Source organism: Ranitomeya variabilis, chromosome 2 (assembly GCF_051348905.1).
Source record: "Ranitomeya variabilis isolate aRanVar5 chromosome 2, aRanVar5.hap1, whole genome shotgun sequence".
NCBI lineage: Eukaryota > Metazoa > Chordata > Amphibia > Anura > Dendrobatidae > Ranitomeya > Ranitomeya variabilis.
In genome coordinates this window covers 764,156,645-764,178,371 of record NC_135233.1, presented here as the reverse complement: position 1 = coordinate 764,178,371, position 21,727 = coordinate 764,156,645, and the positions used below count along the sequence as shown (strand labels likewise).

The 21,727-nt window shown below is 43.5% G+C and overlaps 1 long non-coding RNA gene across 1 annotated transcript in view; it reads left to right on the top strand.

Annotated features, from left to right (window-relative positions):
• The window catches only part of LOC143807787 (uncharacterized), a 98,363-nt gene that overhangs the window by 11,651 nt on the left and 64,985 nt on the right, over positions 1 to 21,727 (top strand). Inside the window, exon 4 of the long non-coding RNA XR_013221801.1 lies at positions 16,455 to 16,590. This is a non-coding gene — a long non-coding RNA (uncharacterized LOC143807787). The remainder of the gene's footprint in view (positions 1 to 16,454; positions 16,591 to 21,727) is intronic.

Sequence of the window (21,727 nt, the reverse complement as noted above, 5' to 3'; positions counted from 1 at the left end):
TTGGGGGTCTAATTTCTCCTGTTACCCTTGGAAAAATAAAAAAATGGGGGCTAAAAAATTATTTTTGTGGGAAAAAAATGATTTTTTATTTTCACGGCTCTGCGTTATAAAATTATGTGAAGCACTTGGGGGTTCAAAGTGCTCACCACACATCTAGATAAGTTCCTTGGGAGGTCTAGTTTCCAAAATGGGGTCACTTGTGGGGGGTTTCTACGGTTTAGGTACATCAGGGGCTCTGCAAATGCAACTTGATGCCCGCAGACCATTCCATCAAAGTCTGCATTTCAAAACATTACTACTTCCCTTCTGAGCCCCGACGTGTGCCCCAACAGTGGTTTACCCCCACATATAGGGTATCAGCCTACTCAGGACAAACTGGACAACAACTTTAGGGGTCCAATTTCTCCTGTTACCCTTGTGAAAATAAAAAATTGCGGGCTAAAAAATGATTTTTGAGGAAAGAAAAATGTTTCTTTTATTTTCATGGCTCTGCGTTATAAACTTCTGTGAAGCACTTGGGGGTTTAAAGTGCTCACCACACATCTACAAAAGTTTCTTGGGGGCTCTAGTTTCCAAAATGGGGTCAGTTGTGGGGGGTTTCTACTGTTTAGGCACATCAGGGGCTCTGCAAACGTAACATGATGCCCGCAGACCAAGTCTGCATTCCAAAACATCACTACTTCCCTTCCTAGCTCTGCCATGCACCCAAACAGTGGTTTACCCCCACCCCTCAAACTGACTTCAAATGTGAGGTGGTCCCTAAAAAAAATGGTTTTGTAAATTTTGTTGTAAAAATGAGAAATCGCTGGTCAAATTTTAACCCTTATAACTTCCTAGCAAGAAAAAATGTTGTTTCCAAAATTGTGCAGATGTAAAGTAGACATGTGAGTAATGTTATTGATTAACTATTTTGTGTCACATAACTCTCTGGTTTAACAGAATAAAAATTCAAAATTAGAAAATTGCGAAATTTTCAAAATTTTGCCAAATTTCCGTTTTTTTCACAAGTAAACGCTAAAATTATCGACTGAAATTTACCACTAACATGAAGCTCAATATGTCACGAAAAAACAGTCTCAGAATCGCTAGGATCCGTTGAAGCGTTCTTGAGTTATTACCTCATAAAGGGACACTTGTCAGAATTGCAAAAAATGGGCAGGTCATTAAGGTCACAATAAGCTGGGTCATGAAGGGGTTAAAGACTAATTGTTGAAGCCGAGCTAAGAAAGTAACCCTATTAGATTCCCTTTATGCTTCAAATAGGAAGCTTGTTGCATAAAGATGCCTCTAATTACGGCTTTATGAGCCGACCACAAGGACTCGTCTGTGACTTCTCCATTGTCGGTCGACTGGAAGTAATGTTGGAGCTCAGTCTGTACTGTAAGGCTTTGTGCACACGTTGCGGATTGTATGCATTTTTCCTCGTTTTTTCACCGCAAAATCGCTGCGAAAACGCATACACAACACAGCCTATTGAATTCAATGGGATTCCGCAATGCTGTGCTAATGCTTATTTTTCCGCTGCAGAATCACGTCGCGGAAAAATATGCAGCATGCTCAGTCTTTGTGCGGAACGCTTTGGGCGTGGTCTGACCAAGTAATCAATCCAATATCCGCTGATCTGCATCTATTTAGAGTCGTATTGTCAACCAAGAGATAATCTATTCTACTAAATGCCCGGTGACAGGAGGAGTAGGATGTATAGTCACGTTCAGTAGCATGGGAATGTCTCCAATAATCATGGAGACCATATTCCTTCACCACTACTTTCAGGTCCCTCCTAAAATGGGTTAATTTACTAGAGCAATCCATCTATCTATAGGGGCATTGAAGTCTCCACTTATATAATTTTTTCTCCTTTAGAAATTCAAAAATATTTAGAATTGAGAGTTCTCAGTGGTTGATACCCTTTATTGGCTAACTGAAAAGATGGTAACAAGCTGCAAGCTTTCGAGACTACGCAGGTCCCTTCATCAGGCATAGACTATGCCTGATGAAGGGATCTGCGTAGTCTCGAAAGCTTGCAATTTGTTATCATCTTCTCAGTTAGCTATTAAAAGGTATCAACCACTGAAGACTCTCAATTCTAAATATTTTTCTATCCACTAGCTAACACGGTACCAAAATATATATCTTTCCTGTTAGCTAATTCAGTCATCTTCTGAAACACCTTGCGAGCAAACGTGCATTGGGCTTCATTAGGGACATACACCACCACCAGCGTATGTAGTTCACCATTGAAGGAGCAAACCAGATTAAAAATCTGCCTGTAGGATCCGCATACATCTCTATATTTCTAAATGCCACAGTGCAGTGTTTTTAATCAATATACAGACTCCTGCCTTTTTACTTGCATTACTAGCGAAAAACCTATGAGGGAACTGTGCATGGTGGAGTCTATTGTTATCAGCTTTCAATAAATGCGTTTCTTGCAAAGATATGACGTCAGCACTTGATTTTGACTTCCCTCCATAGCATGAAACGTTTCATAGGTGAATTGAGACCTCTAACATTCAAGGACATAAACTGTGTACTCATCTACTATATAATTGTCTAAGGGTCACTTCCGTCTTTCTGTCTGTCCTTCTTTCTGTCTGTCACGGAAATCCCAAGTCGCTGATTGGCAAAACAGCCACGACCAGTCAGCAACAGGCACAGTCTGGTGGCAATATGGCCGCTCCTTACGCCCCGCAGTCAATGCCCGCTCCATACTCCCATCCAGTCAGTGCTCACACAGGGTTAATGGCAGCGTTAACGGACCGCGTTATGCCGCGGTGTAATGCACTCCGTTAACACTGCTATTAACCCTGTGTGACCAACTTTTTACTATTGATGCTGCCTATGCAGCATCAATAGTAAAAAGATCTAATGTTAAAAATTATAAAAAAAATAAAAAATCATTATATACTCACCGTCCGTCGGCCCCCAGGATCCAGCTGAGGCCTTTCCCGCTCCACGCGACGCTCTGGTGACCGGTCCATGCATTGCGGTCTCGCGAGATAATGACGTAGCGGTCTCGCGAGACCGCAATGCACTCTTGGGACCAGAGCGTCGCGAGGAGCATCGGTAAACGCCTCGGCTGGATCCGGGGGGCCGATGTAGGGTGAGTATATAACTATTTTTTTATTTTAATTCTTTTTTTAACAGGGATATGTTGCCCACATTGCTATATACTACGTGGGCTATGTTATATACTGTACTACGTGGGCTGTGCTATATACTGCATGGGCTGTGTTATATACTACATCTCTGTGCTATATACTATGTGGGCTGTGCTATATACTATGTGAGCTGTGCTATATACTACGTAGCTGTGGTATATATTACATGGCTGGGCAATATACTACATCGCTGTGCTCTATACTATGTGGCCTGTGCTATATACTATGTGGCCTGTGTCATATACTATGTCTCTGTGTTATATACTACGTCTCTGTGCTATATACTACGTGGCTGTGCTATATATTATGTGGCTGGGCAATATACTACGTGTCTGTGCTATATACTTCGTGTCTGTGCTATATACTTCGTGTCTGTGCTATATACTACGTGTCTGCTATATACTACGTGGCTGGGCAATATGCTACGTGGCTGGGCAATATACTACGTGGCTGAGCAATATACTACGTGGCTAAGCAATATGCTACGTAGCTGAGCAATATACTACTTGGCTGGGCAATATACTACGTGGCTGGGCAATATACTATGTGGCTGGGCAATATACTTCGTGGCTGGGCAATATACTACGCGGCTGTTACATACTACATGGGGTGTGTTATATACTAGGTGGGCTGAGTTATATGCTACTTGGCTGTGGTATATTTCTCTGCTGTATCTGTGCATCATGAATCGTGGTATGTGTTAAAGAGGGGGGCCCACTGAGACTCGCCCGGGGCCCTCAAAAACCTGGAGCAGGTCCTGGCTTCACTGATTGGTCACGCCCGGCCGCGAACAATCAGCGACAGTCGCAGTCCGCCTGCGAATTTGCACGGAATTTGAATCACGCTTCGCTAATTGGTCGTGCCCGGCCGGCCGAATCCTGTGTATAAATTGCATTATTCTGAAAACTTCATAAATAAACTACATACATATTCTAGAATACCTGATGCGTTAGAATCGGGCCACCATCTAATGGTGGAAATTTCCTATGAATACAGCAAGCTTTAACATACCAAGCCCCTCCACTATGACAGCCAATCAGGTCCCCTACATAAATATAAAACCTTGAGTTACATATCCTTTTGAAGTGAACACAGATGCAAGCGCCAATTATCACATTAGTACACACAATAGTCAAGAAAAAAGAGAAAAGTAAGGTAAAAGTCATAAAAAATAGAAAAAACAGCAGTACTCAAAACATAATCCAAACAACTGGATGTACAACAAAAAATGCACATCATCAAGTACCATCCAAAGAATGCAGAAAAATGACTGCAATGGGGTAAGTGAGCTCTTCTAACTCTACTGAGATTCGCAGGGGAGTTGCCCACAGTCACAGGTTGCTAGGAACAGTGAGATCAGGATACTAATCCGAGCTCCAGCAGACAGACCTTTCCAGCCTTCCACCTTATATTTGAGACCTTTCTGGGTCCAACTTTTTCCTCCTAGGCGCTTGTCGCCAATGCAAAAGGGATATTCCAATCCTTAAGTCTGTCTTCAGCTTGTTTATGGGTACGGCAAGCAATTATTCTTTCCTCAAGCATAATCAACAGTTTCACTGGGTTAAAGCCCCATCTATATTTGGTGCCCACCTTACGCAGAGCTTTACATACATGTGCATATTCACGCCTCTTGGCCAGAGTCACTGCAGTTTACTTCATTCTTTGCATGAATACATCTTTGGTAGTAAAACAGTGTATTCTTGCCAGCATGTCTCTAGGCAGATTTTGATCCACGTGTTTTGGTTTGGAGGTTCTATGGACCCTATCAACCATTAAATCTCTAGTGAACATTTCAGGGAGAACCGCCTTTAACCCCTTTCTGACATCTCACCTAATATCCCGTCAAGGTGGTATGGGCCCGAATGACCACCGACGGGATAGTACGTCATCACCGATCAGCCGCGCTCACGGGGGGAGTGCGGCCGATTGGGGCCGGGTGTCAGCTGACTATCGCAGCTGACATCCGGCACTATGTGCCAAGAGCGGTCACTGGCACATTAACCCCCGGGCACAGGGAAGCATCGTGCAGGGAGGGGGCTCCCTGCGTGCTTTCCTGAGACCCTCGGAGCAGCGCCATGTGATTGCGTTGCTCCGAGGGTCTCCTACTTCCTCCTCCCTGCAGGCCCGGATCCAAAATGGCCGCGGGGGGCCTTTCGGGTCCAGTAAGGAGGTGGCTTTCAAGCGCCTGCTAAGAGAAGGTGCCGGGAAGCCTCCCTGCAGTGCCTGTCAGATCGCTGATCTGACACAGTGCACTGCAAAGTGTCAGATCAGCGATCTGTCACTTTACTGTGATGTCCCCCCCTGGGGCAATGTAAAAAGTAAAAAAAAAAATATTTACATGTGTAAAAAAAAAAAAAAAATTCCTAAATAAAGAAAAAATTTATATTGTTCCAGTAAATACATTTCTTTATCTAAATAAAAAAAACAATAAAAGTACACATATTTAGTTTTGCCACTTCTGTAACGACCCGACCTAGAAAACTGTCCCACTAGTTAACCCCTTCAGTGAACACCGTAAAAAAAAAAAAAACAAGGCAAAAAAAGACAATTTATTATCATACCGCCAAACAAAAAGTGGAATAACACACAATCAAAAAGACGGATATAAATAACCATGGTACCGCTGAAAACGCCATCTTGTCCCGCAAAAAACGAGCCGCCATACAGCATCATCAACAAAAAAATAAAAAAGTTATAGTCCTCAGAATAAAGCGATGCAAAAATAATTATTTTTTTATATAAAATAGTTTATCGTATGAAAGCACCAAAACATAAAAAATTATATAAATGAGGTATCTCTGTAATCGTTCTGACCCGAAAAATAAAACTGCTTTATCAATTTCACCGTGGAAATTCATGAATAGCTGTTTTTTGTTCATTCTACCTCGCAAAAATCAGAATAAAAAGTGATCAAAAAATGTCACGTGCCCGAAAATGGTACCAATAAAAACGTCAACTCATCCTGCAAAAAACAAGACCTCACATGACTCTGTGGACCAAAATATGGAAAAATTATAGCTCTCAAAATGTGGAGACGCAAAAACTATTTTTTGCAATAAAAAGCGTCTTTTAGTGTGTGATGGCTGCCAATCATAAAAATCCGCTAAAAAACCCGCTATAAAAGTAAATCAAACCCCCCCTTCATCACCCCCTTAGTTAGGGAAAAATAATACAATTTTTAAAAATGTATTTATTTCCATGTTCCCATTAGGGTTAGGGTTGGGGCTAAAGTTAGGGTTAGGGTTGGGGCTAAAGTTAGGGTTGGGGTTAAAGTTAGGGTTGGGGATAAAGTTAGGGTTAGGGTTGGGGATAAAGTTAGGATTGGGGCTAAAGTTAGGGTTTAGATTACATTTACGGTTGGGATTAGGGTTGGGGTTAGGGTTGAGGTTAGGGTTATGGTTAGGGTTAGGGGTGTGTTTGGGTTAGGGTTTCAGTTAGAATTGGGGGATTTCCACTGTTTAGCCACATCAGGGGCTCTCCAAACGCGACATGGCGACCGATCTCCATTCCAGCCAATTCTGCGTTTAAAAAGTAAAACAGTGCTCCTTCCCTTCCGAGCTCTCCCGTGCGCCCAAACAGGGGTTTACCCCAACATATATCAGCGTACTCAGGACAAATTGGATAACAACTTTTGGGGACCAATTTCTCCTGTTACCCTTGGGAAAATACAAAACCAGTGGCTAAAAAGTAATTTTTGTGGAAAAAAAAGATTTCTTATTTTCACGGCTCTGTGTTATAAACTGTAGTGAAACACTTGGGGGCTCAAAGTTCTCACAACACATCTAAATACGTTCCATGGGGGTCTAGTTTCCAATATGGGGTCACTTGTGGGGGGTTTCTACTGTTTAGGTACATCAGGGGCTCTGCAAACGCAATGTGACGTCTGCAGACCAATCCATCTAAGTCTGCATTCCAAATGACGCTCCTTCCCTTCCGAGCTCTGCCATGCACCCAAACGGTGGTTCCCCCCCACATATGGGGTATCAGCATACTCAGGACAAATTTTACAACAACTTTTGTTGTCCAATTTCTTCTGTTACCCTTGAGAAAAAAAAAATTGGGGGCGAAAAGATCATTTTTGTGAAAAAATATGATTTTTTATTTTTACGGCTCAACATTATAAACTTCTGTGAAGCACTTGATGGGTCAAAGTGCTCACCACACATCTAGATAAGTTCCTTAGGGGGTCTATTTTCCAAAATGGTGTCACTTGTGAGGGGTTTCAATGTTTAGGCACATCAGGGGCTCTCCAAACACGACATGGCGTCCCATCTCAATTCCAGTCAATTTTGCATTGAAAAGTCAAATGGCGCTCCTTCTCTTCCGAGCTCTGCCATGCGCCCAAACAGTGGTTTACCCCCACATTTGGGGTATCAGCGTACTCACGACAAATTGGACAACAACTTTTGGGGTCCAATTTCTCCTGTTACCCTTGGTAAAATAAAACAAATTGGAGCTGAAGTAAATTTTTTGTGAAAAAGCTAAATGTTCATTTTTTTAAAAACATTCCAAAAATTCCTGTGAAACACCTGAAGGGTTAATAAACTACTTGAATGTGGGTTTGAGCACCTTGAGGGGAGCAGTTTTTAGAATGGTGTCACACTTGGGTATTTTCTATCAGATAGACCCCTCAAAATGACTTCAAATGTGATGTGGTCCCTAAAAAAAATGGTGTTGTAAAAATGAGAAATTGCTGGTCAACTTTTAACCCTTATAACTTTCTAACCAAAAAAAATTTTGGTTCCAAAATTGTGTTGATGTAAAGTAGACATGTGGGAAATGTTACTTATTACCGTATATACTCGAGTATAAGCCGAGATTTTCAGCCCAAATTTTTGGGCTGAAAGTGCCCCTCTCGGCTTATACTCGAGTCATGATCGGTGGTGGGGTCGGCGGGTGAGGACTGTCATATACTCACCTAGTTCCGGCGTTCCTGTCGCTCCCCCTGCCCGTCCCACGGTCTCCGGGTGCCGCAGCCTCTTCCCCTGAGCGGTCACGTGGGACCGCTCATTAGAGAAATGAATAGGCTGCTCCACCTCCCATAGGGGCGGAGCCGCATAATTCATTTCTCTAATGAAGCGGTGCCGGTGACCGCTGATAGAGGAAGAGGCTGCGGCACCCGGAGACCAGCTGTCCGGGGGAAGGAGCGGGACGCCGGGAGCAGGTAAGTATTACATATTCACCTGTCCTCGTTCCACACGCCGGGCGCCGGGCCATCTTCCCGGCGTCTCTCCGCACTGACTGTGCAGGTTAGAGGTCGCGATGATGCATATAGTGTGCGCGCCGCCCTCTGCCTGATCAGTCAGTGCGGAGAGACGCCGGGACGGGACGCTGAGGAGCTGCAAGCAAGAGAGGTGAGTTTGTGTTTGTTTTTTTTTATTGCAGCAGCAATGGCACAGCTTTATGTGGAGCATCTATGGGGCAACGGTGCAGAGCACTATATATATGGCACAGCTATGGGGCAATGGTGCAGAGCATTATATATATGGCACAGCTATGGGGCAACGGTGCAGAGCACTATATGGCACAGCTATGGGGCAACGGTGCAGAGCATTATATATATGGCACAGCTATGGGGCAATGGTGCAGAGCATTATATATATGGCACAGCTATGGGGCAACGGTGCAGAGCACTATATGGCACAGCTATGGGGCAACGGTGCAGAGCACTATATGGCACAGCTATGGGGCAACGGTGCAGAGCATTATATATATGGCACAGCTATGGGGCAACGGTGCAGAGCACTATATGGCACAGCTATGGGGCAACGGTGCAGAGCACTATATGGCACAGCTATGGGGCAACGGTGCAGAGCATTATATATATGGCACAGCTATGGGGCAACGGTGCAGAGCACTATACGGCACAGCTATGGGGCAACGGTGCAGAGCATTATATATATGGCACAGCTATGGGGCAACGGTGCAGAGCACTATATATATGGCACAGCTATGGGGCAACGGTGCAGAGCATAATATATATGGCACAGCTATGGGGCAACGGTGCAGAGCATTATATATATGGCACAGCTATGGGGCAACGGTGCAGAGCATTATATATATGGCACAGCTATGGGGCAACGGTGCAGAGCATTGTATATATAGCACAGCTTTATGTGGAGCATCTATGGGGCCATAATGAACGGTGCAGAGCATTATATGTGGCACAGCTTTATATGGAGCATCTATGGGGCCATAATGAACGGTATGGAGTATGTATTTTTAATTTTGAAATTCAACGGTACCTGCTGCATTTTCCACCCTAGGCTTATACTCGAGCCAATAAGTTTTCCCAGTTTTTTGTGGCAAAATTAGAGGGGTCGGCTTATACTCGGGTCGGCTTATACTCGAGTATATACGGTAAGTATGTTATGTGACATATCTCTGTGATTTAAGGGCATAAAAATTCAAAGTTGGAAAATTGTGAAATTTTCAAAATTTTTGCCAAATTTCCATTTTTTTCACAAATAAACGCAGGTAATATCAAAGAAATTTTACCACTATCATGAAGTACGATATGTCACGAAAAAACAGTGTCATAATCATCAGGATCAATTTAAGCGTTCCAGAGTTATAACCTCATAAAGAGACAGTGGTCAGAATTCTAAAAATTGTCCCGGTCATTAACGTGCAAACCACCCTTGGGGGTAAAGGGGTTAAAAAGTTAAAAAGTTATGAAGGAAAGCAGGCAAATCTTTACCTAAGACCTCCTCAGGGATCCCTCTCACCCGAACGTTATTCCTGCGCGATCTATCCTCCAATTCGTATGTTTTATCTCTGACACTAGCCAATTCTTCCTTTAAGCCTAGGCGTCATTTTCGTCGATTAGTGCATTGAAAGAAGTGGCATATTCAGCCATTTTATTCGCTAAATGAGAGGTGCGCTCTCTGAGAGCTGAGACGTCTCCTTTCAGCTCTCTAAGCATATTATGCATGTCCTCTTTTAAAGAAGCCCTCAGAGAGGAAAGAAACTCCTGCATATCTTACTTAGTAAGTGGGGTAGAGCAATGTTGATGAATCCCCTCTGTGTCCGCACCTCGCCCAGATCCTCTGGAGGAGCATGAGGAGTCCAAAGGGGATGCAGGCGCCATTTTACCTGTTGCTTTGGCGGGCTTCCACCTCGGAAAGAAGTCTGGAAATCTCAGCGGGGATCCCCTCTTCTGTGATCTGCCGCGTGTCATCATGTGCCTGGGTGGTTATAGAAGCTGTGGGTGAGTAGCTGGAGGAGGCTGGGTGCCGAGTTGAGTCGGGATGTGCTGCTAAAGGTCCCAGAATGCAGGAGCTCTGCAACTATGCAGCTGCCATACTTGCCAGCAGGCCACGCCCCCCAGACAAGTGAATTATGTGGAGGTGTGGTGTCCAAGTAAATATCGGATAGCACACTGATCAATGTAATTCAATGATGCCAGTTATTTGTCATTTTTTTCACATGGAATGAGTGTCCATGTGGAATAAATCACAGCATGCTCTATTCTCTTCCAAGTATCTGATGACATTCACCTATTAAAGTCTATGGGTGCTAAAAAAAAATGGAACCAATACGGAACTCTGTATCCTACCTGATGTTAACAGAAATATTGCCATTATTAACCTAAGAAACTGCATTTGATGTACATTTTACCAGATTTTTCAGACTATCAGACGCAATTTTTCCCCAAAATTTTTTTGGGGAAAATGGATGGTGAGTGCATCTTATAGTCCGTATGTAGTTTACCAGGGGGTTGCGGCGGTGTTGAAGCGGCATCACAGGAGGCAGGGTCTCTTACTCAGGAAGCCGGAAACCCACAGCTTCGGGAAAATGGCCTCTGGAAAAGCAATGCACTCTACGCTGCCTCACCGCCGACATCGGGCCGGCAGCATTGCATCGCTGGGGCACCCACTTCTTCTACCCAGGACCCGCAGCATTGCCCCACTTCTGTCTCTGTTGGAAAAGCGATGCACTCCACTCTGCCTCGCTACCGATATCGGGCCCTCAGCATCTGCTCTGTCTCACTGCCAACACCAGGCCCATAGCATCTCATCGCTGAGAAACCCACTTCTCCCACCTAGGGTCCACAGCATTGCCCCACTTCTGCCCCCACTGGCTACCTGAGGAAGGGACCATGCTTCCTGTGACCCACCACCCCATTGGTAAAATGCATTAAATTTGAACTATAGGACAGACCCCCATCTTATAAAAAAATCTTTTTTTCTTGTTTTCCTCACCAAGATTTGCGGTGCATCTTATAGTCCGAAAAATACAGTAAATGTGGATGTCACACAGACGTAAAAAAAGGGCACTGATGTTGTTTCATACGTTCTCCTGAACCCGTCCTATCTATTTGATTTATTTTATATGCAGTGCCTACAAGTAGTATTCAACCCCCTGCAGATTTAGCAGGTTTACACATTTGGAATTAACTTGGCATTGTGACATTTGGACTGTAGATCAGCCTGGAAGTGTGAAATGCACTGCAGCAAAAAAGAATGTTATTTCTTTGTTTATTTTTTTTTTAAATTGGGAAAAGTTTTTTCAGAGGGTCATTTATTATTCAACCCCTCAACCCACCAGAATTCTGTTTGGTTCCCCTAAAGTATTAAGAAGTAGTTCAGGCACAAAGAACAATGAGCTTCACATGTTTGGATTAATTATCTCTTTTTCCAGCCTTTTCTGACTATTTAAGACCCTCCCCAAACTTGTGAACAGCACTCATACATGGTCAACATGGGGAAGACAAAGGAGCATTCCAAGGCCATCAGAGACAAGATCGTGGAGGGTCACAAGGCTGGCAAGGGGTACAAAACCCTTTCCAAGGAGTTGGGCCTACCTGTCTCCACTGTTGGGAGCATCATCCGGAAGTGGAAGGCTTATGGAACTACTGTTAGCCTTCCACGGCCTGGACAGCCTTTGAAAGTTTCCTCCCGTGCCGAGGCCAGGCTTGTCCGAAGAGTCAAGGCTAACCCAAGGACAACAAGGAAGGAGCTCCGGGAAGATCTCATGGCAGTGGGGACATTGGTTTCAGTCAATACCATAAGTAACGTACTCCACCGCAATGGTCTCCGTTCCAGACGAGCCCGTAAGGTACCTTTACTTTCAAAGCGTCATGTCAAGGCTCGTCTACAGTTTGCTCATGATCACTTGGAGGACTCTGAGACTGACTGGTTCAAGGTTCTCTGGTCTGATGAGACCAAGATCAAGATCTTTGGTGCCAACCACACACGTGACGTTTGGAGACTGGATGGCACTGCATACAACCCCAAGAATACCATCCCTACAGTCAAGCATGGTGGTGGCAGCATCATGCTGTGGGGCTGTTTCTCAGCCAAGGGGCCTGGCCATCTGGTCCGCATCCATGGGAAGATGGATAGCACGGCCTACCTGGAGATTTTGGCCAAGAACCTCCGCTCCTCCATCAAGGATCTTAAGATGGGTCGTCATTTCATCTTCCAACAAGACAACGACCCAAAGCACACAGCCAAGAAAACCAAGGCCTGGTTCAAGAGGCAAAAAATCAAGGTGTTGCAGTGGCCTAGTCAGTCTCCTGACCTTAACCCAATTGAAAACTTGTGGAAGGAGCTCAAGATTAAAGTCCACATGAGACACCCAAAGAACCTAGATAACTTGGAGAAGATCTGCATGGAGGAGTGGGCCAAGATAACTCCAGAGACCTGTGCCGGCCTGATCAGGTCTTATAAAAGACGATTATTAGCTGTAATTGCAAACAAAGGTTATTCCACAAAATATTAAACCTAGGGGTTGAATAATAATTGACCCACACTTTTATGTTTAAAATTTAACTGAGCAACAAAACTTTTTGGTTTGTAAGATTTATGCATCTGTTAATAAATCCTGCTCTTGTTTGAAGTTTGAAGGCTCTAACTTATTTGCATCTTATTAAACCTGCTAAATCTGCAGGGGGTTGAATACTACTTGTAGGCACTGTACATGTGAAATAAAACAATATTTTTTCTTATAAATTTAGTTTTTGTCACTATATTCTAGGGTCACACGTCAAGAAGGCATTGGATTAGCATCTGCTTGCTGCATTTGAAAGCCAAAAAGAGAGCACTGCAAAAAATTCCACCTCAGAAATACATGAAATTACTACTTGTAACACCTACCAGAGGTACACATTCCGCAGGGACAACATGGGGAAGTTATTGGTGAGTTTTTTACCTCACTATTTGTAAACCAAAACCAGGAGTGGGTAAAATATACAGAAGTGGTGACGTGTTTATGTTATACTTTTGTTGTGAATGTTCCACTCCTGATTTTGGCTTACAGTGCCTACAAGTAGTATTCAACCCCCTGCAGATTTAGCAGGTTTAATAAGATGCAAATAAGTTAGAGCCTTCAAACTTCAAACAAGAGCAGGATTTATTAACAGATGCATAAATCTTACAAACCAAAAAGTTTTGTTGCTCAGTTAAATTTTTATAAATTTTAAACATAAAAGTGTGGGTCAATAATTATTCAACCCCTAGGTTTAATATTTTGTGGAACAACCTTTGTTTGCAATTACAGCTAATAATCGTCTTTTATAAGACCTGATCAGGCCGGCACAGGTCTCTGGAGTTATCTTGGCCCACTCCTCCATGCAGATCTTCTCCAAGTTATCTAGGTTCTTTGGGTGTCTCATGTGGACTTTAATCTTGAGCTCCTTCCACAAGTTTTCAATTGGGTTAAGGTCAGGAGACTGACTAGGCCACTGCAACACCTTGATTTTTTGCCTCTTGAACCAGGCCTTGGTTTTCTTGGCTGTGTGCTTTGGGTCGTTGTCTTGTTGGAAGATGAAATGACGACCCATCTTAAGATCCTTGATGGAGGAGCGGAGGTTCTTGGCCAAAATCTCCAGGTAGGCCGTGCTATCCATCTTCCCATGGATGCGGACCAGATGGCCAGGCCCCTTGGCTGAGAAACAGCCCCACAGCATGATGCTGCCACCACCATGCTTGACTGTAGGGATGGTATTCTTGGGGTCGTATGCAATGCCATCCAGTCTCCAAACGTCACGTGTGTGGTTGGCACCAAAGATCTCGATCTTGGTCTCATCAGACCAGAGAACCTTGAACCAGTCAGTCTCAGAGTCCTCCAAGTGATCATGAGCAAACTGTAGACGAGCCTTGACATGACGCTTTGAAAGTAAAGGTACCTTACGGGCTCGTCTGGAACGGAGACCATTGCGGTGGAGTACGTTACTTATGGTATTGACTGAAACCAATGTCCCCAATGCCATGAGATCTTCCCGGAGCTCCTTCCTTGTTGTCCTTGGGTTAGCCTTGACTCTTCGGACAAGCCTGGCCTCGGCACGGGAGGAAACTTTCAAAGGCTGTCCAGGCCGTGGAAGGCTAACAGTAGTTCCATAAGCCTTCCACTTCCGGATGATGCTCCCAACAGTGGAGACAGGTAGGCCCAACACCTTGGAAAGGGTTTTGTACCCCTTGCCAACCTTGTGACCCTCCACGATCTTGTCTCTGATGGCCTTGGAATGCTCCTTTGTCTCTCCCATGTTGACCATGTATGAGTGCTGTTCACAAGTTTGGGGAGGGTCTTAAATAGTCAGAAAAGGCTGGAAAAAGAGATAATTAATCCAAACATGTGAAGCTCATTGTTCTTTGTGCCTGAACTACTTCTTAATACTTTAGGGGAACCAAATAGAATTCTGGTGGGTTGAGGGGTTGAATAATAAATGACCCTCTGAAAAGACTTTTCACAATTTAAAAAAAAAAATAAACAAAGAAATAACATTCTTTTTTGCTGCAGTGCATTTCACACTTCCAGGCTGATCTACAGTCCAAATGTCACAATGCCAAGTTAATTCCAAATGTGTAAACCTGCTAAATCTGCAGGGGGTTGAATACTACTTGTAGGCACTGTATAAATACTGAAGTAAAATACTGACCTAATCGTGATCGTGTGAACATGGCCTAAGAGTCAAGTCTCAAAGGCAGCCAATTACTCCATTGGTGGAATGTAGCTGCAGACCAATGACTCCAAACCATACAGTCTGTAATTCCTACATGGCACCACTTCTCAAACTGTGGCGCCCCCCTAGTTGTTGGTTTTCATAGATGAGCTTAGTCTGCACAGTCCTATCTATAAAATCGTGCTCCAACCAGAACCAGGACCATCACAACAGGAAAAGTTTAAAATATATATATTTTTATTTGATAACAATAGAGACCATTAAAATATACAACCATTATATTTCACGAATATGTATATACATATATATATATATATATATATATATATATATATATATATATATATATATATATATATATATACATATATATATATATATATATATACTGTATATATGTGTGTGTGTGTGTGATATCTTGAATGTGCACTTATCAATCAAATCATTAAATGGCAGGTCACTCCATATTATCTAGTATACCCCTAAGGACTCTTTATTTATGAACAAACCATATTGCACATATAATAAAGTGCTTGTGCCAGAAAATCTATATAATAAAAAATGTGTGCATACAATTTGCATCTCATCAAAATAAGTCAGATATTCTGAGAAATTAATTAAGGTGCATAATGTGCATAAACATAAAGTGCTGTATTTAAGGTGCTATACGTAAATACTGTCAGGAGTCACTTATAACGATAGGGGAGTTGTTCTGGGACCGCCAAAAACTTGATAGCATGCACCCAGACGCGCGTTTCGGAAGCACTGTTCCTTCGTCAGGGGGTGTGTAGTATGTGTGACCCATGGGTTTATATATCAGTATAATTATGTCTTGGCAATTTGGCACCGATGTCTATGACCCCAGTATGCTCGCAGCATGCGCCGCCTGGATAACCCAGAAATCCAAGCCGCAGCACCACAAGACCGGACACAAAGGATATGTTACCAAGGTCCCAAGGACGCTGCCGCCCGGACAACAGAGCGCCGACCTCGCATGCGCACTGCTGGGGGTATGAGATGGGCGATCTCAAGTGTCTGCGGTGTGAAAACGGCATTGTGCATTGTTATGCTAATAGTGTGAATAGTGATCGGTGCAATGAGTGAATAACATAGCTAATAGACGGTAGAAAAACAAAAAGGGCATAAGAGGATAATTATGAACGGATATATGTATAAATTAATTAGTGTAGTGTACGTGAGGGACACCTAATAATATAAATATAAAGTTAACTCCATTATATACCAATAATCCTAAATAAAAATTATATATATCATAGTAAATAATTGCAATAATAGTGACAATGGAATATATCAGCATACACAAAAATTGTATCATAGTAAACAGAATTATCATAATTATAACAAATTCATTAATATTAATTCATCAGTCCAAACCGGACCAGTCCCATCCGAAGTCTGCACAGTCCAGTCCAGAAATGGAACGCAAAGTCCATGAATGGAACATCTGGAGTAGACAAACGAAGTCCCCCAATGGATTCCAGCACCAGAGGAACTCTCACAGAGGTAAGTAATATAGTATCACCTATACTGATATAAAGGTTAAAAAATAAAAATTGATAACAATTAATAAAAATTGAAGAAATAATTACTTATCAGCTGGAGCAGTCTTTAGTTTACCAGAATTATTCACTCATTTTGTACTTATTTAATGTTATTGTAAGGAGGTAGACCGGACCACGGGTACCTGCATGCCGGGTCCGGAACTGTTTCTGTTTCTGGGGGGAAGCTTTAGACAGACGGACCTTCCTCTGCTGCTGGAAGGAAGGAGGAGAGAGATGGAGCTTCCTGCTGACAGGAGGATGTGGGGAGAGCCAAAAGAGCGTGCGCAGCAGTGTGAGGTAAAAGAAAAAGCGGGCGAAGCAAGTCAGTCAGGCGCCCGCTCAAAGCAGTGAGGAGGGCAGTGTAGGGAGCAGCGCACAGAACGGTCTGCTTCCCTCATCAGAGAGTATAGGCGTGACTAAGGGCTGTATAGAAGGGGCCCCCGTCGCCAGCAGAGCCGAGCCCGCAGAGCCAAGTCGGGTGCTGCAGCAAGCCATAGAGAGGAGTGCTCCATCCGGGAGCATCAGAGCCACACAGACCAGCGACCGCTGTCACCCCCTGTCAGCAGCGGGGACCAAAGACAGACATGCAGTGTGTGCCCGGTGACCGTTATAAAGTCAGGTGCAAGACGTTTCAGGATCATGAGTACCGTTCTTGTGCCGCCTGAAAGAGACCGGAAGCATGACCGTTATTTACATCCCGACTGTACTAGTGAATGTTATCCCAGAGACTTGTCACCTAACTTCACCAGCGTATGTTAGCACAGCCGCGATGGGCTCGTACTGGACTGTGGCCCTCACCATTAAGTAGCTACTACAGTATATGCACTAGGGGCAGTGGAAGGTACCAGAGACCAACCTCATTACTAAAGACACCACGCCAGCCGTTGCCGGCGCTATTGAGTTCGTCGCCAGGATCCAGGGCACCATCTCCCCAGGACCACACCGGATCCACTTTGCCTCGACAGCTGTTGGTGCCATTATCTACTCCAGAACCATTCCTGTCAGGAAGACGCCTGATGGATAAGTGCCTTTATTGAGAACGACTTTCTTTGTTTCACCTGCATTTTACCTCACGTTTTACCTGTTTTACCTGCATTTTACCTCACGTTTTCTCTATTCTGCCTACATTTTACCTCATGTTTTCCCTATCTCCCTGCATGGAGTAAGACCCTGTTTATTAAAATCTGTTAACCCTTGATCTGCCTCCTATCGGTCACTGCATCCCGCAACCTGCTTACACTATATCAGGTTTATTAGGCAAGCAACAGAATTGGAGAGACTTTGTATTTCAGCACAGACTTTTACTACAGGTTGTGAGTCCCGAATATAATCTTGATCATTTTTGGCAGGGTCCAAATAGGAAACATTTGAGAGCCCTTCCTATACAGTGTGCAGCCAGTTGCTTATATAGTGGCTCCCATGTGTGCGGGAAGTACCCCGTCAATTATCTCTCACCCCCTCATTGCTCCGTTTAGCAGGCCTATGTACATGTGGAATATCCACAACATATTTCTATTTAAAGACATGAATTAAGATCAGAAAAGTTCATGGGAACATGGCTTGACCCAGAGAGCATTATTATTTCTCCGAGGACACTTGTACAAGCGACTTCAGGCGCCGCTTACATTCATGATAGCACCAATTAATGAATGCATTGATTAATATATGCGTGGGTAATGTCCATGATTGACAGGAGCACAATATCAAGCGGGAAAGACATCGAGACTTCTCTGCAATACATAATGAAGTTGTGGTGGCCGCTCATTATTATCTCCGTCTGCATTCCAGCTAAGTACAGCCATGAGAATGTGGTTACCATGTCACTCCGAGTGCTGGAGAAGTGGACACTGCCCTGACATCTCCTCAGATCAATACTTTCCTAGCTGGCACACATTATGGAGCGGCTGCATCTGCCAGTGTCTGGGGACCTCCAGGGATCTGCATTTCTACACCAACCTGATTAATTGCGTTCTATCTTTTATTTTCCTTCATGATAATTTATGTAGCTGGAGTCACAATGTGGACTCAGTTTTTTTCATTTGTCTGCTGAATGTCTGTATACAATAGCATGTAAAAGTTTGGCACCCCTGGTGAAAATTACTGTTATTGTGAACAGTTTAACAAGTTGAAGATGAAATGATCTCTAAAAGTCCTAAAGTTATAAATGACACATTTTCTTTTTATTTTAGGGAACAAATATATATATTTTAATCTTTTACATTTTAAAAATTGCAAAAAGAAAATGGCCTGATGGAAAAGTTTGGGCACCCTGCATGTTTAGTACATATATACCAAAGAAAAAGGGGCCCTTTGTAAGCAGGCGCTTCCAATCTAACAATAACAACCTACATGAAATAGAAGTCTATGCTGCATATCTTAACCCCTTCAAGTCGCGGCCCTTTTTCGGTTTTGCGTTTTCGTTTTTCACTTCCCTCCTTCCCAGAGCCATAACTTTTTTATTTTTCCATCAGTATGGTCATGTGAGGGCTTATTTTTTGCGGGACGAGTTGTACTTTTGAACGACACCATTGGTTTTACCATGTCTTTTACTAGAAAACGAGAAAAAAATTCCAAGTGCGGTGAAATTGCAAAAAAAGTGCAATCCCACACTTGTTTTTTGTTTGGCTTTAGGTTCAATAAATGCTAAAATTAACCTCCCTTTGTGATTCTCTAGGTCATTACGAGTTCATAGACACCTAACATGTCTAGGTTATTTTTTTTCCAAGTGGTGAAAAAAAATTCAAAACTTTGCTTCAAAAAAAAAAAAAAAAATGCCATTTTCCGATACCCGAAACGTCTCCATTTTTCGTGATCTGGGGTCGGGTGAGGGCTTATTTTTTGCGTGCCGAGCTGACGTTTTTAATAATATCACTTTAGTGCAGATACGTTCTTTTGATCGCCTGTTATTGCATTTTAATGCAATGTCGCGGCGACCAAAAAAACGTAATTCTGGCGTTTTGAATTTTTTTTCGCTGCGCTGTTTAGCGATCAGGTTAATGCTTTTTTTTATTGATAGATCGGGCGATTCTGAAAGCGGCGATACCAAATACGTGTAGGTTTGATTTTTTTATTTTATTTAGGATGGAGCGAAAGGGGGGTGTTTTAAACTTTTATATTTTTTTCATATTTTTAAAAACATTTTTTTTTACTTGTGCCATGCTTCAATAGCCTCCATGGGAGGCTAGAAGCTGGCACAACTCAATTGGCTCAGCTACACTCAGCGATCATCAGATCGCTGCTATGTAGCTGAATTGCAGGTGTGCTGTGAGCGCCGACCACAGAGGGGCGCTCACAGCAGGCCGGCATCAGTAACCATAGAGGTCTCAAGGACCTCTATGGTTACTGTCCTGACACATCGCCGACCCCCGATCATGTGACAAGGGTCGGCGATGCGCTCATTTCTGGCCGCACGGCCAGAAGTGGTAGTTAAATGCCGCTGTCAGCATTTGACAGCGGCATTTAACAGGTTAATAGCGGCGGGTGAATCGCGATTTCACCCACCGCTATTGCGCGCTCATGTCAGCTGTACAAAACAGCTGACATGTCGCGACTTTGATGTGGGCTCAGCGCCGGAGCCCACATCAAAGGGGGAGACACGACATGCACAGTACATGTACGGCGCATGTCGTGAAAGGGTTAAAATTTATTATAGATCTTAATTGAATAATTCAAAAATAAAACATAAAATATATATATTAATAAATAAGGGGAAATAAATAACAGATACTGCACCTACAGATTAAATATGAGGTATAAATCCTTCAGTATATATAAATAAGTAACATATGTGTTATGATCCCAATGGCAGAGGATCTCTGATATTCCGGCAAGATAGCAAAAATATAAATACTGCTCTAGGGAGGTGGAAACTAGACTAACCGCATACCTGATCCTGACACAAACAACTAAAAGTAGCCGGTGAACGTGCCTACGTTGGTTCTAGACGTCTCGAGCCAGCCGGAGAACTGACTACCCCTAAAGGGAAAAAATAAGACCTCGCTTGCCTCCAGAGAAATTGAACCCCAAAGATATAGAAAGCCCCCAACAAATAATAACGGTGAGGCAAGAGGAAAACACAAACGTAGAGATGAACTAGATTCAGCAAAGTGAGGCCCAATAGTCTAGATAGCAGAAAATAGATAGTGGACTATGCGGTTAGCAGAAAACCCTACAAAACATCCACGCTGAACATTCAAGAACCCCCACATCGACTGACGGTGTGGAGGGAGAATATCAGCCCCCTAGAGCTTCCAGCGAGTCAAAAATCAAATGTAAAGCAAGCTGGACAAAAACACTGAATAATGCAAACGATCCAAATTGTACAAAACAGACTTAGCTTTTCTTGCATGAGGCAGACTGAAAGGAATCCGGAGGAGACCAAATAGGTCTGGATACAACGATGCCAGGCAAGAGACTGAGTCCAGAGGAGACTCAAATAGGAAACACCCGCTGCTTAACGACACAGCTGGAGCTCAGGCCTGCAACAAGACATACCTAACACAATACCGTTAGTGACCACCAGAGGGAGCCCAGAAACACAGTTCACAACACATATGCTCCACAAGATTTACAATATATCTCTATGGCTAACATGTAATCAATTATAATCAATACTCTCATAATACCTCCTGGTCACAAACAGACCTAGAATGATCAGCATTGAAAGTGCATAGTGCTAATTTGAGTCTTGTACCCATGTAAACATTATATAGTGCAATCAGTAATATATTAAATAAGGTGCAGGCATTTCAGTACATGAAATAGAGTGGAGTCATAACACGTTTCGCGGTGTTGCTTCTTCCTAGGGGGTCTCGCGAAACGCGCGTCAGGGCCTGGACTTCACCTACAGGTTATGAACAGCTGACATGTGCCTCTTTGACAGCCTCTTTAACAGCCGCTGGTGGAAACGCGATCCACCCGTGGCTTTTAACCTGTTAAATGCCGCTGTCAATCTCTGAAAGCGGCACTTAACTTGCACTTACCAGAAGCATGCCAGAAATCCCGCCCATCGGTGACCCCATCACGTGATTGCGGGTCACTGATGGGTTGGCATGACAACCCGAGGTCTCCAGCAGACCTCTATGGTTGTCATAGCCGGA